This window comes from Podarcis gaigeae, assembly GCF_964106915.1.
Source record: "Podarcis gaigeae genome assembly, chromosome: 2".
NCBI classification, from domain to species: Eukaryota; Metazoa; Chordata; class Lepidosauria; order Squamata; family Lacertidae; genus Podarcis; species Podarcis gaigeae.
The window spans coordinates 16483796-16490155 of NC_139679.1; positions in this window are offsets into that span (position 1 = coordinate 16483796).

The following is a 6360-nucleotide window of genomic DNA, read 5'->3' on the forward strand; positions in this document are numbered from 1 at the left end:
AGTTTTTGGTGTTTTCCAATATGTTAATGTGTTGACTGAGCATCTTCAGTCCTCAGTGAGCTCTCTCTCTCTCTGTGTGTGTGTGTGTGTGAAGTGCACAGGAGCAAGAGGCCATCCACTTCCCCCATGTGCTATGGAAGAATGACTCCACAGCAGAGGAGCAGGTATGAGATCATCATTCCCCCAATTTCATGCTGGGGCCCTTTAGCACCAAGAGATTCATTCCCCATAATCAGATGGCATTTTGAGAGTTGTTCCACACGGCAGTATAATACAGTACTATATTATTATTTTATTTCTCATATTTATATACCACCTTTATCTTCCAATGATCCCAAGGTGGAGCCCATGGTTCTCCTCCCCATTTCATCCTCACAACAACCCTGTGAGGTAGGTTAGGCTAAGAGATGGTGACAGGCCCAAGGTCATCCAGTGAGCTTCATGGCTGAGTGGGGGAAAAGAAAGGGAAATCAGCAATAAAACTGGGGAACATGAACTGACTAATGAACAGACGAATAATTGTTTATTCACCATTAGTACCAGCTATGCAGACAAGATACTTTCAATGGGACCACTATGTAGGGAAAGGGTTAAGTACATCGCATGATTCCCCCCACTACTGCAATTTAACCAGGACGGGAGAAACTGATATAAAGGCTACGTTATTTAGAAATTTAGAAAGGGAAGAGTTAGGAATTATTGCTAGAGAAGAGAGATGAACCATAGAGAAGAATGTCTAAAGGCCAGAATTAGTGAGAATCTTGAAATATGGGTCCCCCCAACAAAATTCAAAATTTGGTTTTGTAATTCGGAATTTATGTGATGTGATTTACCGTATTTTTTGCTCTATAAGACGCACCAGACCACAAGACGCACCTAGTTTTTGGAGGAGGAAAACAAGAAAAAAAATATTCTGAATCTCAGAAGCCAGAACAGCAAGAGGGATCACTGCACAGTGAAAGCAGCAATCCCTCTTGCTGTTCTGGCTTCTGGGATAGCTGCGCAGCCTGCATTCGCTCCGTAAGACGCACACACATTTCCCCTTACTTTTTAGGAGGGAAAAAGTGAGTCTTATAGAGCAAAAAATACGGTAATTTGATGTGATTGGCCAGTTAATAAAAATTAATTTTTTAAAAAAGAGAATAGCAACAAGAGATGATATCTAAATCTGACAAGAATGCACACCTATTCCACTGAGCTTAAAAACAAAAGGTTGGATTTGTTGATATCTTGGGGTGGAGGAGGGGCTGGAAGCTGAAGAGGGAAAACATGAGAAGGGGATGTTTTGTTCATGATATCATGCAGATACCCTATAAAATGTCAAAAAAATAAAATGCAGCTATTCCACAGTAAATGACCAGAGTGGAAGCAGCCCTTTCATGGAGATTCAAGGAGGAAGAGTCATTCCCGCTACCCCACAATAGACTGCAATGCCCCCGCTTCCCAGCTTTGATTTTTAAAAAAAGAATAAGGGTTTGTTCATATTGTTGTTTCACGTAGCTAGTCCTGCATCTCCATTGATTCTCAGTTGACCATATGATAGTTCACTTCCACATCACTGCTTTCCCTCACTTTTCCTTTCCTCGGTCTGGATTTTCTTGTACCAGAGATACTCTGAAAAGGAGAGAGTTTGAGAAAATCAGGATTGAGGGTGGAGAAAGTGAGGGAAGGCAGCGATTTGGAGGAGAATGCCATATGGATAATGGAGAATTAAGGTACAGGAAACTTAAAAGGTAAAGGGACCCCTGACCATTAGGTCCAGTCATGGCCAACTCTGGGGTTGTGGCGCTCATCTCGCTTTACTGGCCGAGGGAGCAGGCGTACAGCTTCCAGGTCATGTGGCCAGCATGACTAAGCCACTTCTGGCGAACCAGAGCAGCGCACGGAAACGCCGTTTACCTTCCCGCCGGGGTGGTACCTATTTATCTACTTGCACTTTGATGTGCTTTCGAACTGCTAGGTTGGCAGGAGCAGGGACTGAGCAATGGGAGCTCACCCCGTCACAGGGATTCGAACCACCGACCTTCCGATCGGCAAGTCCTAGGCTCTGTGGTTTAACCCACAGCGCCACCCGCGTCACAGGAAACTTACTACCCACAATAAACAAGTACGGATGAGCCCCAGGTTTCTAGGATTTACAGAAATAAAGATATGTGGCAAAATGTACAGAGACTATTGTCTGTGCCATAAACTAGCCTGCTCCCCACCTTTGTTGTTTTACTTCGCAACTTCCCCTGGAAAAGTTCTTCCAGACATCTATGCTCCCTTTGTTAATGTTGTTTCTTGTATACTTGGAATTACCCTGGGATCTTCCAGCTGGGGTTATGTTTTTGGAGTGTGTGCTAAAATCTAAGCAACGCCAGATGCTAGAGCAACACTTTCCAGAAGCTTGGCTATTTCCTCACTGTAAAAAGCATGAGAAACACCAGCAGCCACACCATTCTTGGTTGTTAAGTGGGAGCAACAGTCTTATTTTTCTAACTCATTGTGCAATTGACCCCACCGAACTTCTTCCATTTTGCAATCTAGTGGCACTATTGGCAAAGCTGCTTGTCCTGGCTTGCACTTGGCCCCTCCCCACAACATCCTCTTTCAGTGAAGATGAAGCCAGTTCTGCAGGTGCCTCAACTATACGCAGTACATTTTTGTCAAGTACTTTCCTTATTTGCTAACTCAATTATTTCTAAAAAGCTAGATTAAGTTTCTCCCAAACCATAGCAGTCCTGTTCTTTCTCAGATGACTTCACTGTGTGAGGTTTCTACCTGCTGGTTTGTAGCAATCTCGAGAGTTTCCATTGTACATATGCAAGCTAACGTAGCGCTACTGTCTCACCTAACAATATCTTAAAGATTGACAGATTGGGGGAAATCTTTTGAGGAGTAGAGCTCTGCGAATGACATGGGCTTATGGAAGCTTATGTCATAGTAACTCTGCTGACTTTTAAAGTAACACACAAGTCTGTTATTGCTTTTCCTGCAACTGCTTGGCTGTGTAAAAGGTAAAGGTAAAGGACCCCTGACAGTTAAGTCCAGTCGTGAACGACTCTGGGGTTGCGGCGCTCATTTTGCTTTACAGGCCAAGGGAGGCGTTGTTTGTCCACAGACAGTTTTTCTGGGTCATGTGGCCAGTATGACTAAGCCGCTTCTGGCACAATGGAACACCGAAACCAGAGCAGCACACGGAAACGCTGTTTACCTTCCCGCCAGAGTGGTACCTATTTATCTACTTGCTCTTTTTGGCATGCTTTCGAACTGCTAGGTTGGCAGGAGCTGGGACTGAACAATGGGAGCTCACTCTGTCATGGGGATTCAAACTGCCGATCTTCTGATCGGCAAGCCCAAGAGGCTCAGTGGTTTAGACCACAGTGCCATTAATTTAAAGTACATTTCCCACATCTCAAAGAATCCTGAGAATTATAGTTTATTCTTCACAGAGCCACAATTCCTAGCACTCTCAACAAACTACAGTTCCCAATGTGCTTAGGGAGGAGTCATGTTCTTTAAATGTATAATGGGTGTGCATCCCGTATCACGTCTATCCAGTGGCGTAGCGTGGGGGGGGCAGGGGGGCCCGGCCGCACCGGGCACAACATCTGGGAGTTAGGGTTAGGGGGCGCAAATCCACGGGTTAGGGGGCGCAAATTACTTGCCTTGCCCCGGGTGCTACGCCACTGTATCTATCCCAAAGGAACTCATTGGAAAGCTGCTTCAAATTGAGTCAGACTATTGTTCTTTCCACCCTGGGACTGTCCACAAGGGCTGGCAACAAGTTCCCAGGTTTTCAGGCAGGAGACATTCCAAACACTACCTGCAGATTGACTTTGGGACCTCTGCAAAGCAGATGCTCTTATGCTGAGTTATGGCCCATCTGCAACTTGAATTAAAGCTTATGATGCTCTTAGGGCTGGTATATAATCTCACCTCCCTCCATTACCTGGCTGCTACTCTCACCATTAGCTCTTTAAAAATGGAGTCATTCTGCTATGGAGCTCCTAGCACAGAAATGGTATTGAGCTCTTAAGGCTCCAATTGTAACCTAACCCCAGCTACCTGGGACTAAGTTTCATTTAATTCAAAACACTTCTGAGTAGACCTGGTTAGAATTATGCTGCTGCAACGTAAAGGCAGAAATTAAATCAGAATTGAGTAAAATTGACAAGCAATTTCTCATTGCACCTGACCTTTTGTTTGCCTTCAAACTGTAGCAGGACTTCAGAGCTGACAGGAAGAAAGGCCATCAATGTAACTGAAATAAAAAATTGGTAAGTATTTCCTGCCCACATCCCTGTAATAGCTTTACAGTTTTTGTGCAAAACTGGGTAAAATTGCTGAGCCTTTCACAAGTTTTTCTTGCCTTCTCTTTCTGTGAGCAGTGACAACAATGGGATGCAGGAGGTCTTCTAGGAAAAGGGAGAGGTCAGTCAGAATTACCTCAACACTGGTGTTTTGTTTAGTTTTTACAGGGAAAGGGTTGCCCGATTGAAGTGCCCGTAAATGGCAGCAGGGGTGAAAGGAAGGGTTGAGTTTCTCCAGCTTATTTCTCTCTTCTGAAGAATTCTAGTGAGTGCATGAAGACTAAAATTAAGCTCTGAATCAGGCTGGCGCTAAAAATCCCTTTTTACTGTTGCTGTTGTTGCAATAGCATTTCCAGGAATCCAGGGATAGCTCATGGGCCTTTCTCTCTGAAGTTAAAGCCGTCTGCCCTCTGGTGGTTGATTTCCAGGTGAACTCTTGCAGTGGCTCCTGTGGAGACAGCTGCTAAGCTTCGGATTTGTAGGGCAAGAAGGGTTTGGCCTGTTTGGTATTTGAACTAAAGCCCTTTAAAAAGTGGAAGGAGGTGGCAGTGGTGGCAGGGAGCAGAATGCCTAGCTCAGGTTTTAGGGCATTTTCACACATTGCAGAAGAAATGCCTCCAAGCCCATCTCTCACTATTTGCATGTGTAATAATAATAATGATAATAATAATTTATTCTTTGTACCCTGCCCATTTGTCTAGGTTCCACAAGGACCAAAAATACACTAAGATGTCACACATTAAAATCTTTCCTGAACCTTAAGCCTTAAGATGTAGGTAGTTGTTTATCTCTTTGACATCTGATGGGAGGACGTTCCACAGGGCGGGTGCCACTACCGAGAAGGCCCTCTGTAGCTTTGCTTCTCACAATGAGGGAATCGCCAGAAGGCCCTCGGCGCTGGACCTCAGCGTCCGGGCAGAATGATGGGGGTGGAGACACTCCTTCAGGTATACTGGGCCTGTGAATGAATGCTGCTAGCACTGTTCAGAAGACAAAATGGATATATAATGCACATTTTAGCCAGTGAACAATTTACAGAAAGCCGAAATGTGACATGCTTTGGTATCGTGTGTAAGCACTGGTGGTTGGTGCCCACTGGACCTGGCAGGGCTGCTGGGAAGTCACAGGATGTGGCTAGTGAGGTCCCAGGGGCATGTCAAGTTCTGATTTTCTCTCCATCCTCTTCCCTTGTGAAGGACCCAACTAAACTGAAATATGTCTTACTTTGGTTTAGAAGTGGTCCCTGCTGTTATAGTTGCTTCTCTGCTGGGAGAAACGTTGTGTGGATTCCACCTGTTCTGATTCTCTCCTTATCCTCCTCCTCTGCAAAGAAACAGTGGCTTTATCAACACTTTGCAGTTTTATTACTGCTTAACACCCAAGTCAGTGACCTTGGTTCAGAAGGGATTCCTGCTGTCGCCATTTCTAGTGTGGGTTCATTGCACAATAACTGTACGTTGCTCACGGGTAAGCCGCTGTTCCCATCAACTTGAGCAGTGTTTCCTAGCAAGAGAACAGCCATGCAACATGGTGGGTGTTTGCACAGAAGTAAGTCTCACTGTGTTAAATGGGGCTAAGGCCTATGCAAGTGCACACAGAATTGCAGTCTTTACCCCACACATTTAAAAGATGCCTGCTTCTTGGGAGAAAAGCAATGACAAACCTAGACAGCATCTTAAAAAGCAGAGACATCACCTTGCCAACAAAGGTCCGTATAGTTAAAGCTATGGTTTTCCCAGTAGTGATGTATGGAAGTGAGAGCTGGACCATAAAGAAGGCTGATCGCCTGAAGGAGCATCTCTACCCCCATCATTCAGCCCGGACACTGAGGTCCAGCTCCGAGGGTCATCTGGCAGTTGCCTCACTGCAAGAAATAAGGGTACAGGGAACCAGGCAGAGGGCCTTCTCGGTAGTGGTGCCTGCCCTGTTAAACACCCTACCATCAGATATCAAGGCAATAAACAACTACCTTACTTTTAGAAGAAACCTGAAGGCAGCCCTTTTTAGGGAATGTTTTAATGTTTGATGCTTTATTGTGTTTTTAATATTTGTTGGGAGCAGCGCA